At 36.9% G+C, this 16,659-nt stretch overlaps 1 pseudogene; it reads left to right on the forward strand.

Annotated features, from left to right (window-relative positions):
- Positions 1-3,225: 3,225 nt before the first annotated feature.
- Positions 3,226-14,912, forward strand: LOC137005143 (probable ubiquitin carboxyl-terminal hydrolase MINDY-4; annotated as a pseudogene).
- Positions 14,913-16,659: the final 1,747 nt, after the last annotated feature.

Here is a 16,659-nt window from a genome sequence, read left to right on the forward strand (position 1 = left end):
AAGACAAAGAGCGTCCCTAAATTAACAGTGGATCCTGAGTCTGCACAATCTGTGTTTCCAGCAACGCAGGAGGAACTCTTGGAATGTGACAGCATTTCCGATTCAAGTAAAGGAGGATTGACTTGTGATACAGTATCTGCATCTGTGGGAGATTCAATTGATGTTCAGACCTCTTATCCTGTGGATTCACTCCCTAATCAAGTGGTGACCCAAGTCAGAATCAGATTTGGCAGGCTTGTGAAACCTATGAACAGGTTGATTCAGAACATGACCCAAAACATGAAGACAAGCAGTTCAGTTAATGGGGTTACCAGGTCTTTATTGACATAAGATGATTAAGCTGTTACATAGATCATACAAGTGTTTCTTTTGAGGTTACTTAATTTACATCAAGTTGAGAAGACCAACATCCAGAAAACCTTCAGCTTCATTTAAAAGTAGCTGTCACATTGAAATCATAGTAGTGGTGTTTGGGGCACCTTATTCATAAGTGTTCTCTTAGTAGGCCTGATCACCCTGCTTAGGTCACTTTCCCTGTAGGTTGGGAAGCATATGTTGCTGTGTTGAGTGTATTGAATGTCAGTTGAGTTTTTATTCTGTGTGTGGCTTCTTGATCAGCTATTTATCCGTATTGAACAAGTTTTGTGAAGTTCAGCGGGAGAATGTAGCTGGTTCAAATATTACAATATATATAAAGAATAATGTTAATGAACGTCATTAAAACTTATGTTATTTTCTTATATTCTCATGTTTGTGTTCAGAGTTATAATGAGGCATAACATGCATAATTCTAGTAGGAACCAATAATGCAGAATATTGTATGGGGCACATAATGGTGACGCACACAATACCTCGTGCGATGTGTGAACAGCGCCATCTTTAGAAGCACATTTGTTATTGATGAGGTCAGTTGTGCTTTCTCTCGCTATTCAAACGAGAGAGCTGGTAAGGAGATTTCTCTAAGTGTAAACAATATCATTGATTAATTTCATGAGATAAATAATGTTTGTGTAATGTAAGATGATGTCATGAAATGTAACGCAGTGAATTGTATTTTGAATTTTACCGAGATTGGTTTTGCTTACTAGCTTTCTCCATGCTGTATGGATCATTGAAGGGGAGAGACGTGTATCCCAAAAAACATTAATTGTGCTCTGTGTATTTCTGCAGGTATGTTCGTTGTTTGTGTTATATGTTGAGAAATGTTTGAAATGTGTTTACTATCGAGTTTATACGAGTTTGATAGATACAAAAAAAGAGTGAGGTCTGTATGCAAACATGATGTTATCAAATTTAATATTTTCAATTTAAATTGTGCAAAATCTGTAACTTTTGACATTTTTCCCCATTTAATTCATTCACTGATGCGAGTAAGCGGTGAGGAAACTATATTTTCTTTTTTCTTTTCTGCCATATAATGGTGACATGTATTTTGTGACTTTGTTTTATCTTAATTATTTAATTTATTTGATTTATCCTATTTGTTTTAAGTTTTGTAACTGTTAAGTGAGCAAATTGTGATCTTGAGAAGCACATTTGCTATTGATGAGGTCGGTTTTGCTTTCTTTCGCTCTTCAAACAAGAGTGCTGCTTTCTCCATGCTGTATGGATCACTGAAGGGGAGAGACGTGTATCCCAAAAAACATTAATTGTGCTCTGTGTATTTCTGCAGACCTGCTTCTTCAGAATAAATCATCCTGAGACCTGCTCCACCCGTATTGTCTTCTTTGAGAGCAACAAAACAACCAGAGTAAAACTGCTACACATACACGGAGAAAAGTAGCTCCGGCTAGAATATTCCTCCGCAAGACGGGTGCAGTTCTGTTTATTAACCGCTAGAGGGCCAAAAATTGCAGACAGCAGCTTTAAATATTGAATTAAATTTATGTAGACAAATTGTAAGGTTTCTATAAATATCACAATATATATCGATATTGTGAATTCTTTTGGCCACAATAACCATGGTGTGAAAAATCTAATATCGTGACAGCCCTAATTTAGATCATATGAGTTCAGCAATATCACACAAGTTATGAGTGCTGTTTTTGTCCATTAGCCTAACAAGAGCAAATGCAATACTGATTTTATACAGCAGTTCAGTAACAGTAAGCAAATTCTTATTTTATACACAAGTTTGTGTATTTTGTTCTATTTTGTCAATGAAAATTTCAAAAAAACTTGGAGAGTTTCCAAGTTTCATTCTGAATTGGCGTTTTGAACGAATCGACTGAAATCAATGATTCAGCGGACCATTAATAAAAGACTTGTTGGCCTCGAAGCGGCTCTGCACAGACTCATCAGTGTGTGATAATAAAGCCAAAGCAATTCAAAAGCTTACGGAGCAGTCTGCTCTCTGTTCGCTCTTGTGCTACCGTTGTACTTTGATTTTATACACCAATCAGGCTGTGTGTGCCGCTTCAAGAGAACCATTTACTTCACTTCTGAATCAATCATCCGTTTGGATGAATCCAATCAACGACTTCATTATTAACACATTTACCGCTATCAAATGGCAGTTTTAGTTTCTTATTTTACTTTTTGCCATATATATACACATGTGTGTGAATATAAACTACTTCATATTTAGCACAGGTCCATGATAAATCTGAGTAGAGATGAGGCGAGGCACTTCAGCTTTATTGAACAATGACAAAGCCTCAGAAAAAACAGTCCTATCAAATACATCAGGCACACAGGCAGGCAGGGCTAGCAGAAATAACATGCTCAAGACTCCTGCAGGGGAACCAAAAAAAGAGGAGACTAGACACAACACACTGAGGAAAGAGAACATAGGGCGAAACATAGGAAAAGAACTGAGGAGAACAGCAGCTGGGACAAGCTAACTTCTAATACAAGAGAAACATCAGTGCACACGGTAGATAGACACAAACAAATCAATACAGTTCAACGATATCTTCAAGTGTCTCTATAGTAAAACAATTCAAAATCTTCTTTAATGGTTTAATGCATTAAGATTTTGAAAAAATAAAATAAAAAATTCAACTAAATGAAAGTTCATAAGGCTCCAACGTGTCCTTCCACTTTACTCCACTGGAGAACTAAATACATTAAGTCCATTATTTTCATACTAAGAGATTGAGAAAAAGATCCTAGAAATTGTTATCCTGCTGCTTCTGATTTTCTGGCTAAGACGAGGTATTATGGCGGGTCCCGTTGCCAGCTCTTTGCAGGAGAGTAACAGACGTCCAAGCTGAAAAGCACCTTCATCTGTTACAGCAACAGCAGAGGATTTTAGAGAATCAGCAAACTGGATAAATGGCCTCAATACTACAAATACAAAGTCTGAACCATCAGCCCCTCTTGAAGGGGAGAGCAGCATGTTTTCTAATTTACATAAAGGAATCATAGACCACAATGAACCACATGAGAGGATGGCAGAAGTCAAGCATCGCTTAAAGAATTCGGCACCCAGCCCAAAACTGGATGGACTCCATGTGTTGGAAATGGTTTTGGATGACAAAGAATGAGGAGAGCTTGTGTGATGTTTCTAGAACACCCATGCCAGAACTAAGTTTAGACAAGACTCCCATGGGCCAGATGACTGCCATTGCTCTGAAGGAGATCATCTTTGGTTCTATGGCTTGTTTCACTGAGGAGTGGAAACAACAGAATTTGACCTTTTCAGATACTCCAGGTTTGAAGTATGGGATTGTACAAAAGGAGGGAGGACCCTGTGGTGTCCTTGCAGCAGTTCAGGCTTGTGTTTTACAGAAGCTTCTCTTTGAAGAATCGAGGAGTGATTCATTGGATGTGAGACTGGATGTATCAAATGTTTTGAGAACAAAATGTTTATGTCTGGCTTTGGCTGACATCCTATGGAGAGCCAGGAATATGAAGAGGGCCACAGTTGCAATAAACACAGGAAGAAGTCTTTTCACCCCGATCGGACACTACAAATCAGACAGTAGTCTAGAAATGATAACATACGTCACTGTTGAGACCTTAGATGATCTCACTTTAGTTCTTGAGAAGCATGGGAAACAGTTTGAGTCTGGTCCCTTTGGCTGTATTCTACTTACCATCTCTGCCATTCTTTCCAGAACTATTGCAACTATACGAAGTGATATGGATGTGCCAACCTCCACTCTCATTGGAGCTCATGGCTTCTGCACACAGGAATTGGTAAATCTTTTGCTTTGTGGACGTGCAGTTTCAAACGTCTTTGATGATGAAATGAAAATGGAAATTTTACACTTCTTAAGGGGATTAAAGCATGTTGTAACATTGGGATGCTGTCTTTATTTGAGCACTATAATATATGTAAGGTTGGCTCTTAGCTGAAAACTCCCAAATTTCCAATATGGGTAGTGTGCAGCGAGAGCCATTTCAGTGTGCTCTTTTGTCCCTCTGAAGACCTGGCAACCGATCACTGCAAAGAGTCAAGTCAAGTCAAATTTATTTATATAGCGCTTTTACAATTGGTAATTGTTTCAAAGCAGCTTTAAATATTAGAAGCACAAAAAAAAGGGAAATGGTTAAAAATAAGCTGTACAAACAAGCGTGGTAATATGTAACATATACAAGATGGTGCTACATTAAGCCAATGTCAGCTGACTCCCAGGGGTGGAAAAAAACCCCTAGGAGAAAAACCCAGCGTGCTAGCACTGGGAAAAAAGTCCTAGGAGGGAAAAAACCCCTTGGAAGATATATATAATATATGTAAATGGATATGGAGATCAAAATCTGAATTATACATTTTTATTATAGAGATTAAAAATCTGAATTATAGATGCAGCCAGAACTGGATCTGTAGGCCCATTGTCTCCTGGGCTACGTTGTAGTCAGGTCCAGACACAGGTTCTCCATCTGATCTGGATACGGCCTGGATCCAGCACCCGGCAAACCTCAGGATAAGCAGAGAGACAGATATTAGCGTAGATGCCATTCTTATTCTGATGTACAGGTATATCTAGTGTTGTAGGAAATGTTCTCGGTTCCGGCCGACCTAATTATTGCAGCGTAACAATCCTTTATCAATACATTAACATTTTTCAAATCTGTTAATGTGTTATGTGTATGCAAGAGCAAAGAGATGTGTTTTTAGTCTAGATTTAAACTGACAGAGTGTGTCTGCTTCCCGAACAATGCTAGGAAGATTGTTCCAGAGTTTAGGTGCTAAATAGGAAAAGGATCTGCCGCCTTCAGTTGATTTTGATATTCTGGGTATTATCAACTGGCCTGAATTCTGAGATCGCAATAATGCATTCTAGTCCTCCGCATTTAAGAGCTCACTTAGGTACTGGGGAGCTAAACCATTTAGAGCTTTAAGTAATTAGCTAGATTTTAAAATCTATACAATGTTTAATAGGGAGCCAATGTAATGTTGACAGAACTGGGCTAATATGGTCATACTTTCTGGTTCTAGTAAGAACTCTAGCTGCCGCATTTTGGACCAACTGTAGTCTGTTTAAAAGCCGAGCAGAACAACCACCCAGTAGAGCGTTACAATAATCTAGTCTTGAGGTCATGAATGCATGAACCAACTATTCTGCATTTGTCATTGAGAGCATATGTCGTAATTTAGATATATTTTTTAGATGCAAGACGACGGTTTTACAGATACTGGAAACATGACTTTCAAATGAAAGATTGGTATCAAAGAGCACACCCAGGTTCCTATCGGAGGACGAAGGTTTAATGGAGCACCCGTCAAGTGTTAGAGAGTATTCAAGTTTTTTTGCGTGAGGAAGTTTTTGGTCCAAAGATTAGAATAATCATTTTTTTCTGAATTTAATAATAAGAAATTTCTTGTCATCCAGTTTTTAATGTCAGCTATGCATTCTGTTAGTTTTGTGAATTTGTAGGTTTCGTCAGGGCGCGAGGAAATAGAGCTGAGTATCGTCAGCGTAGCAGTGAAAACTAACACCATGCTTCCTAATTATCTCTCCTAAGGGCAGCATGTACAGAGTGAAAAGCAACGGTCCTAGTACTGAGCCTTGTGGTACTCCATATTGAACCTGTGATCGATACGACATCTCTTCATTAACTACTACAGACTGATAACGGTCAGATAAGTACGATTTGAACCATGCCAAAGCAATTCCACTAATGCCAATATAGTTTTCAAGTCTTTTTAAAAGAATGGTATGATCGATAGTGTCAAAAGCAGCACTGAGATCTAATAACACTAATAGAGAAATACAGCCACGATCGGATGATAGGAGTAGATCGTTTGTAACTCTAACGAGAGCAGTCTCAGTACTATGGTATGGTCTAAATCCTGACTGGAAATCCTCACAGATTCCATTTCTTTCTAAAAAGGAGCACAGTTGTGTTGAAACTGCCTTTTCTAGAATCTTTGACAGAAAAGGTAGATTCGATATTGGCCTGTAATTTACAAAATCTCTCAGATCTAGTTGAGGTTTTTTAATAAGAGGTTTAATAATAGCCTGCTTAAAGTTTTTTGGCACGTATCCTAGTGTTAAGGATGAATTAATTATATCAAGAAGTGGACCTACGACCTCTGGAAGCATTTCTTTCAGTAGTTTAGTCGGCATTGGGTCTAGCATACATGTCGTTGATTTTGATGATTTGATAAGTTTAGATAATTCTTCCTCTCCTATAGCGGTGAATGATTCTAGTTTTACCTCAGGGACACTACAGTGCACTGTCTGAAGGGAAACTGTAGACGGTTGCATGTTTTTAATTTTCTCTCTAATATTATCAATCTTGAAAGTAAAGAAGTTCATAAAGTCATTACTGCTGTGCTGTGGAAACGTCAGCAGTTGAATCTGTTTCTAGTTAATTTAGCCACTGTGTCAAATAAATACCTAGGATTGTGTTTGTTTTCTATTAAGAGATTTGAAAAATAAGTAGATCTAGCATTTCTTATAGCCGTTCTGTACTCAATCAGTTTTTCTTTCCACGAAAGACGAAAAACTTCGTTTTGTTTTCTTCCAACTACGTTCAGCTTTTCTAACAGCTCGTTTTAGAGCCCAAGTGTGCTCATCATACCATGGCTTTGTATTCGTTTCCTTAATCTTCTTTAGACGTAAAAGGAGCGACTGCATCTAATGTGCTGGAAAAGAGAGAGCCAATAGTTTCTGTTGCAGCATCAAGTTCTTCTAAGTTGTCAGGTATACTAAGGCGATGAAACTGCTCGGGGAGATTATTTATAAGGCAATTTTTAGTGGCAGACGTGATGGTTCTACAATATTTATGGCTGGGTGGTGGTTTTGTAGCCTTGGCTAATTGTATTATACACAAGACTAAATAATGATCTGATATATCATCGCTCTGCTGTAGAATTTCAACAGCATCAATATCAATTCCATGCAACAGTATTAGATCTAGGGTATGATTACGACAATGAGTGGGTCCTGACACGTGTTGTCTAACTCCAATAGAGTTTAAAATGTCTGTAAATGCCAATCCAAATGCGTCTTTATTATTATCTACATGGATATTAAAATCACCAACAACAAGGACTTTATCCGCAGCCAGTACTAACTCTGATAGAAAATCAGCAAATTCTTTGATACAGTCAGTATGGTGCCCTGGTGGCCTGTATACAGTAGCCAGCACAAATGTCAACTTACATAATGTTACATAAAGCACCATCACTTCAAAGGAATTATATTTTAAAATTCTTTTGAATTGTTCTGAATATATTACTATAAATTACAGCAACACCTCCCCCTTTGCCTTTCTGTCGAGGATTGTGTCGATAGTCATAACCTTGAGGACTAGACTCATTTAAAGTAATGTAATCGACAGGTTTCTGTCAAACACAGCAAGTCTAGTTTATTGTCTGTGATAATTTCATTTACAATAAGTGCTTTTGAAGAAATAGATCTAATATTCAAAGAGGAAGAGTTTGACTTGTACCATTATGACGGGCTGGCCAACCAGCAGGAACCAATTAAATTAACAGTCTATCCACATTGTGCTGCAGAGGCTGCTCAGAGTGACAACGCAGACAGTGATTCCTCCACTGGAGCTCTGCATCAGAATCAAATGGCGAAATGCAGTGGTCAGCTGGAATGATACAGATCCCACTTCTGACACCAGTTGTAATGGTAACCCATTCATGGGCACCAAAAATTATGTGGCCGAATTAAACAGAGGCAGAGTGAATACACAAGTAATTTAAAGTATAAATGAAAATGTATTTAAACTTACAAAATATATAAGTAATCCAAACTATTGATGGGACGGTTGATACCGGGGCTCCAATGCTCTGACGCAGTTTTCAAAGCACTATTGCATCACACACTGTACCGATGCTTGTATCAAATTGACAATACCATGTGATTGATGATATTTGAAGCTTCGAACGTCATGCAGTATTGGAAAGTCAAGACAGCTGGTTTGAAAAGATTGGCGCTTCACCTGATGCATAAAAGGAAAATTCATTTAATCATGTTTTATGAGTTCGGATTTATGATAGGTCAAAGAAACCCTGAACAGAATATAGAGGTTAAACAGCTTATCCAAATTATTTCAACTAGCCTACTCATGTCAGTTATGATCACATCATTGTATGTTTTATATTATTGATCAGTAGGTGAGGCTACACATAACACAAGTGGTGGTCTCATTAGATCAGATTAGATTCAAGAACTGATTCAAGACAAAAGTGATTCCGTACGTCACAGACTTCCGATGCTTTGGTCACATGATTTTTCAAACCGTAGATCTGCTCCGCAATGATTTAGATATGGTGAAGAAAACAAGTCTGACCACCAGATGTTGCTAATGTGCACCGTGTTAAAAGCTTTGAGTAATGAACCCTTTTTCGACACAATTTGATGAAAGCCTCAAATGCTTCAGAAAGCCTCGGTTTCCCATCACTAATCCAAACCCAATAATGTAATAATAAATATGACAAAACTAATGAAAAACAATCTTATCCAAAAAGAAACATCCAAATTAGATTCTAATCAATAATACAAAATATAATATTTTCAAAAATAATTTTCAACAAAAAGTACCAAAATAGAAAACTAAATGAACCAAACACAGAATACCTTCAACCCTCAGGCCACAACTCTCCACTGCAGTAACAAACTCCATTAAGCAGACATGCACATTTATATTGGCGGCCAGCACCATTATCCCATGGGGAGGGACAAACTCACATACAGCATTTTACATACATTCCCATAAATATATAGAGTCTAGAGGAAACATGTTCTCATAATGTTCCAAACACACAAATACACTTTTATGCTACAAAACCATTTACACTTAATCAAGTTGAACAGGAAATAACAGTAACAACTCGGCTGTGTTGTCCCTGAAACCCCCACCCTCCAATAATTAGTGGTACATTTCCAATCTTAGCGGAACCAACAATTCCCGCCACTGTTTCCCGTCGGGACTCTAAAAATCATGGGACAGACAATAGTGATGTCCAAATGAAGCAACGAATCAGTATTGAACCACTTCATCAATTGTTTTGAAAATGGGTTCATTCATTCAAAGCTTCGTTTCAGTGACATCTAGTGGCGAAATTGTAGATAGCAATATAATGTCTGTATAAGTATAACTAGGGTTTGTGTGAATGATGTAAATAAACCAGCCACGAAATAAATAAGCCAGGTGCAGTAGGATAACCAAGGTATAATAAAGCAATTTAACTTATAAAAATAAAAATGTTCCCACATTGGAGAACAGGTTCTCTTCCTAGCTGGCTCCATGAAGATGATGAAACAATGCAGTGAAAATAACAACTATGCAAACTCCTAATACAACAAATCCACATCTTGTGCATCATTTTGGGTGTCTATATAGTCCTATTACGCACCTAAAAAGCTGCTGAAGCGTGCGCGCAGCAAAGTCTCGCGTCATGAAGCCTCTCGCGATGCGAAGCAGTATCGACTGGTCTGAACCACACGTGATTCACTTAGAGAACTGAAGCAGTTACTGCTTCGGACGTCATCGGTCACGTGTGTTTTTCCGCACCAAAGCAAGCTCCGAAGCAGTAGTTCAAGAAAAATGCTGCTCCGAGTTCGAAGCTTGTGTCGGAGCATCGGTGTCAGACGGTCATCACTAACAGACAATACTGCACAAAAAAATAAACAGATTTTCACAGGTATTTCATTCACTCATTTAATTGGTTACCCTAATAAACTCTTGTATCAGTAAACAGTCTCTGTATGAGTGTGTGGGTGTGTGTGTGTGTAATAATTGCATATTATTTATGTCTTGGATTGGATTAGGCTCTTCACCAATCAACTAATGACCCACTTCAACATGAAGGGGAAGGGCAAAAAGACAAAATACGATTTGAAGACAAGAAATTATTTTCAGCAATAAAAGGTTAGCTTCATATTATGGTCATTAAAAAAAAAAAAAAGTATATGTGTTTATATGTATATGTGCGTATATATGTGTGTGGAATGCTTAATATCAGGCTTGATGTAGTTTTACTTGATTTGTGATTTACTAACCATTTCATTTAATTGATTCGAGTACTTGATTTTCAACTACTATCTCTGCTGCAAGCTAAACCACAACAGTGGTGTCTGTATTTATTTATTTTACATGTGGATTTTTTTGCTTTGATTGTAGCTGCTGTCATGAAATGGGGCCGCTGCCACAGAGGCCCAAATAAAGTCTGCTGCAGCCGATCAGCTGAAACATGCCCCCGGGAGACTCGGGGGTGGTGGCTATTAATCTTGACTTTAGGAGCCACATTTTGTTAATCGTTATGTTATGTTATACTGTTTTAACAACAATTTATAGATTATTTAATTGAGTTAATTTATAAGTTTACTGTTCTGGCTCTTAAGATTTATTGTGTTATTGTGTTAATTTATCATTTACTGTTCTGGCTGTGAAGTTTTGGTCCAGCAGAACAAAATCATGATAAAAATGTAGTTTGAGAATTTTAATAGTTGATTTCTTGGAGTGGTCAGTTTACAGGAAAATGGTAAGCAGTTTATTGCCATTATATTGATAAGATATAAAAATGCAGTATATACAGTACACAGTTACTCAATTAAATATTCAATATTTTCAATATTCTTTAAAATCTTATTTAGGTCTATGGTCTAAAATTTCATGACACTACAACCATGATTAACTGGGTTTTTCTCAGTGAGAACTGCCACTATTTTGAAGTAAACATTTTTTACAGTTGGATCCATGCAAATATGCACAGTTGGGATTTCAATAAGTCTTTAACAGTCGTTGACATATACAGTATATACATATACAGTGTATATATATATATATATATATATATATATATATATATATATATATATATATATATATACACACACACACTGCGTTCCAAATTATTATGCAAGTGACATATCAGTAAGATTTCAGTACAATAAACATTCAGATTTTAGTTTTTCTAAGAAAATGTTTTTTTTATTTTTTTTTATCCATGTCTTTTTAGATAACTGGTATCAGTCTCAGACAAAATAATTTGCCAGATCTATGGAAACCCTACTTGGAGGTTGTTCCACATTATTAAGCAAGTCACAGTTCTCATGCAATATGGGGAGGAAGAAAGATCTTTCTGAAGATGAAAAGCATGAAATGATGTGCAAAAGGCATGAAAACAACTAATATTGTGTGAAACTGAATGAAGGTTATCGAACTATCATAAGATTTGTGAGTGATTTAGAGCACAGCAGAACTCTGTCAGATAAAGGTTTATTAATGAAAGTTCCTGTTGTTTTTTTTGCAGCATGGGATAGTGCATAGTGCATTGTACTATGCACTATCCTCCTGTTTATACCATAGCTGAAAATGGCCAGTTATGAACTCCACATATCTTGAAAAAGTCATTTTAATGCCTCCAGAGACCCTAAAGGGACCTTACATCTCACTTCCCAATATTCCAGCCCAAATCATCACCCGCCAGTTCCTTGCTGACGTCGCAGTCTTGTTGGAACGTGGTGGCCATTCACCAACCATCCAGAAATCCATCCATTTAGACCATCCATTGTAGTACAGGATTAGTCAGTGAATAAAACTATTTAAAAATGAGTCTTCATGTATTTCTAAACCCACTGTAAACATTTTTCTTTGTGAGCTTTGGTTTAGAGTGGCTAAATTTTTTTATGCACAACTGCCAGCCTGCATGGAGAGCTTCTTGAGACTTCAGAGGCACCAGCAGCTTCAAATACCTGGCTTTTTTTATAGCTGTCATTTTAATATAATTAATTTTTTTGACAGGAACTTTAATCAGTAAGCCTTTATCTGACCGAGTTCTGCTGTGCTCTAAATCACTCAAAAATATTATGATAATTTGATAATCTCCATTCAGTTTCACACAATATTAGTTGTTTTCATGCCTTTTGCACAACATTGCACCATTTCATGCTTTTCATCTTCAGAAAGATCTTTCTTCCTCTCCATATTGCATGAGAACTGTGACTTGCTTAATAATGTGGTTGATCCCTCCAAGTAGGGTTTCCATAGATCTGGCAAATTATTTTGTCTGAGACTGATACCAGTTATCTAAAAAGACATGGATAAAAAAAAAAAAAAAACATTTTCTTAGAAAAACTAAAATCTGAATGTTTATTGTACTGAAATCTTACTGATATGTCACTTGCATAATTATTTGGAACGCAGTGTAAAATATATATATAATATAAATATAAATATATATATAAAAACATAACATACTGCACCTTTGATGCACAGCTAGCCATAAATTATCCCTTACATATATTCAACATAATTTGCTTTCTACTTTTTATTTACAGTTGAAAGTGATAAGAATGACCACATCAGAGACATGCACAGTTTCTGTGCTGGACCTGGACCTTTGCTGCGGGTCAAAAAAATTCAGCGTTACCCTTTGGCGTGACGAGGCCCTGTTGCCATTAAGAATTGAAGACAAAAGTAGTCTTCACACACATTCAGGCATCAAGTGCACAAATGAAGTTCAACTCGTCCTCCTACACCACAATTAAAGGCATAGTTCACCCAAAAATGAAAATTGGATGTTTATCTGCTTACCCCCAGGGCATCCAAGATGTAGGTGACTTTGTTTCTTCAGTAGAACACAAATGATGATTTTTAACTTCAACCGTTGAGGTCTGTCAGTTTTATAATAGAAGTCAATGGGAACTTCATCTAAAAGAGTCCATAAAACATGCACAGACAAATCCAAATTAAATCCTGTGGCTCGTGACGACACATTGATGTCCTAAGACACGAAACGATCGGTTTTTGTGAGAAACGGAACAGTATTTATATCATTTTTTACCTCTAAAACAACACTGTCAAACTGCCTTGAGCATGCGCATGACATCCAGTGTGAGGTTTGTATGTACTGTAGCGTAGTTAGCGCAAGCGCCGTAAGTGATCTCTGTCGTGCGTATACGTCACTCATTGTTTACAAAGTCCACAGTTGTTGCGGAAGTATTCCCTGCCACTGTGACGATTTAAAGATATTTACACATACAAGTCATCAGAATGGAAGACGATTTTGATATATCAACAGACCACGTGAACTTTTTTGCCCAACCGTATTTATTTGAACCAGAATGTGGTTTTGGAGTGGATGCTGAAGGGGGAATATTTGGGCAGAAGAAATAGAAAAGTTTTACCCTCTTTTGTGGTGAAAGCCATCCGCGAGAAATACCCATCCATCTCTGGACATTATGTGGGCTTCATAGAAGCAGACAATGCATTTGCAATGTAGTAGAAATTTGAATTGAAGTTTTCTAATTTGTTACTATGTTCTATATATTTTAAATATTGAATACCTGTAATGTAAGCAGTTTTTCATTTTTATTGGCATTACCATTTATTATTGATTTATAAGCAATTAATGACTTTATTGAATTTTTAACAGGTGTCATTGTCAATTTTCGTTGTATTTGAATTCCTTAAATAAAACAATTGTCAATACATGTTCATTTCTATGTGCAATACTAAACAGACTGGTTTCATTATATAGAGGTAGACAGAAAATTAGAATAAAGAGTACTGACACATTACATGATAGCAAGTATTTTACCAGTTTAATTTTCTTTATCTGATGAACAGTTATGTACAGTTATCAAATCACTAGTAAAAAAAAAAGTTATGAACCAAATTATAAACAACTTAAAACCTATTAGAAGTAAATAACCAAATGCAATACAATGTTTAATAGATCATTTATAATTTAAATATCTAAATTACTGAATTTTTCCTATAATCTTTTTTTTACCATTTAGTTATTAAAGAGATAAACTGACTTTTGGATACCAGTGTAACAAAGCAATGTCAAACATCACACACATCCCTAAAGAAAGCGTCAGTGTCACCTCCTACAATTAACTTACACTGTTGTCGGCGAGTGTAAAACTACTTAGAGAATCGTGACAAATGCTTTGCAACTGTGTCTTCCTTAGATGGCTTGATCTGCTGCGATATATTTTTTGGGACAGCTTGTACTGCCAAATGGGAAGAGGAGTCCTTGTAAGTAATGTTACTTGTTAAGTAATTGTTGTCTTTATATCTGGATAACGAAGTCAATTTCTTGATCATTCCTACAATAAATAGAAAATGTTCATTTGCATCCAAAAGTATTGTTCAACATCACAATCATCAGCTGTGTCGGACTTTAAAACAGACTGTGCACACAAGGGTTGTGACATCATATGACTACTAGAGAGATTCTAAAGCATACAAAGCTGTTTTATTTACAACCCTTCTGTGATTTTGTCATGTAGTGTTTACCCTGTGAAGAGGCACTTCAATTTGAAGAATGCCAATTTTAATTTTTTTGTGGTGAATAGTTCACTGCTTTTGGCGTTTCTGTAGCTATAGCTACAGAAGAGAGGAAGAAATCAAGAAATGAAGATGGAGATGGATTGGGCACACTCTATGAAAGCCAGCAAACAACACCACCAAGCAAGCGCTGCAGTGGAACCCGCAAGGCAAAAGGAAAAGGGGAAGGCCAAGAAACACCTGGCGCCGAGATCTAGAGGCAGACATCAAGACCATGGGAGTGACATGGAACCAGCTGGAAAGAAAAGCCCAGGACAGAGATGGCTGGAGATCCCTGGTCGGCGGCCTATGCCCCAAGAGGGGTTGTAGGCGTAAGTAAGTAAGTAAGTTTACTGCTGCGTTTATAATAACAAAACAGCAATTGAAAAGGATACATAAGTTACTGCACTAGACATTGATTAAAAAAATACCTTTTGCCACATGCCATACATCAAACTCATGATGGATGTTTGGATAGTCGACTCGCATTACCTTGCGAATTGATGGGGATCTATCAGTTGTCACCACACTGACTCCAATATCATCATCTAGGATTTTGCTGATTGCTCTCCTGAAACCAGTCGACTCCATTTCTACAGAGCTTGATGATTCTGTAACCTATAATAAATGCCAAAATTGCAGAAAATCTGTAAATCTCAGAGAAAAACTGAACATTGTTTTGAGAATGACCATGTGTGACCTTTGTGAATTTTGTCCATCTACACACAGGTAATTTGTAGTTCATTATTATAAATAATACATATAATAAAATATATTACATTAAAATTACATTACCCCAAACATATCACTATTGTCATGAACACTTACTTGCACCAGCTCAAAGTGTACCACTTTGTCTGTATTGTCATCCATCAAGCTGTATGTAGTGTACTTTGCTGAATATCCAGGACTGTGTTGAGATATAACAGAAACACAGATTTCAATATTTATTGTTACTTTAAATACAACATAATATATCACATAAAAATTTACCATTCACAAATTACCTGTCTGATCTTCCATCTCCAGATAAATGTATTTCCTTTTTTCTGTGCTTCCTGCCTTCAAATGTTCCAGTAAGGCTGTCTGTTGTTCATTGAATGCCTCATCAATTGCAGGTATGATGTAAGAAGACTGAATTGCATAAAAAGTTGTTTTGGGTGGTACTTGAAGATTAAGCACAGCAGCCCATTCAGAGATGCCTGCATATGTGGATCCCGTAAATACTGTACCTGCTGACACTAGAAGGTTGTTTGATGGAATTCCACGCACATCAGGACATGAATTCCACTGGCCCTTATGTCCTTGTTCACATTCCCAAAGAACAGTGATTAGGCTCCCTGAAGTGGTGTTTTTTTCTCTGTTATCAGTGCACCACAATCTTGAAATCTTCTAAATTGTGTCATCAGTGCTGATTCATTAACAATCCATTTCCGTTCTTGCCATGGATATTCCTCCTCTTCTTCTGTCGTAGTGGTTGTACTGGAGTCAGATGTGGAACTAGCTGGAACAAAACTAGCATCCTTCTTTTCAGATGGTGGATCTAATGAAAGCATGCTAATATTTAGGTCATCAGGATCGCTTTCACTGGCAGCTGGTTCGTTCTACAAGAGAAAAGGAAGGTGTTTTAAGTATTTGTGTAAAGACATCTAAAACAGTAAAAAAATAATAATAATAATTATACAGTACAAATAGATGTATTCAGTTTACAGTTGTTTATATCAACAGCATATTTAGCTATTTTCCAGCTTGTATGCAAAATTCAGAAACTCTCATACTTACAAACTGCTGGCACCTTACAGCTGGAAGAGCATAATATGTCCCGGATGTGGAGGGATATGAATGTTTCTCTGATGTCTGTGGACTTGTTAGTAGTAACATCATATGCTTGTGTAATATGTCTTCTTGTCCAGTGGTTTTTTCAACACCAGTTTTCATTGGCTTCTGAGGTGTTGATTGTGGAAC

The sequence above is a fragment of the Chanodichthys erythropterus genome, chromosome 3 (genome assembly GCF_024489055.1).
Source record: "Chanodichthys erythropterus isolate Z2021 chromosome 3, ASM2448905v1, whole genome shotgun sequence".
In the NCBI taxonomy this organism is placed as follows: domain Eukaryota; kingdom Metazoa; phylum Chordata; class Actinopteri; order Cypriniformes; family Xenocyprididae; genus Chanodichthys; species Chanodichthys erythropterus.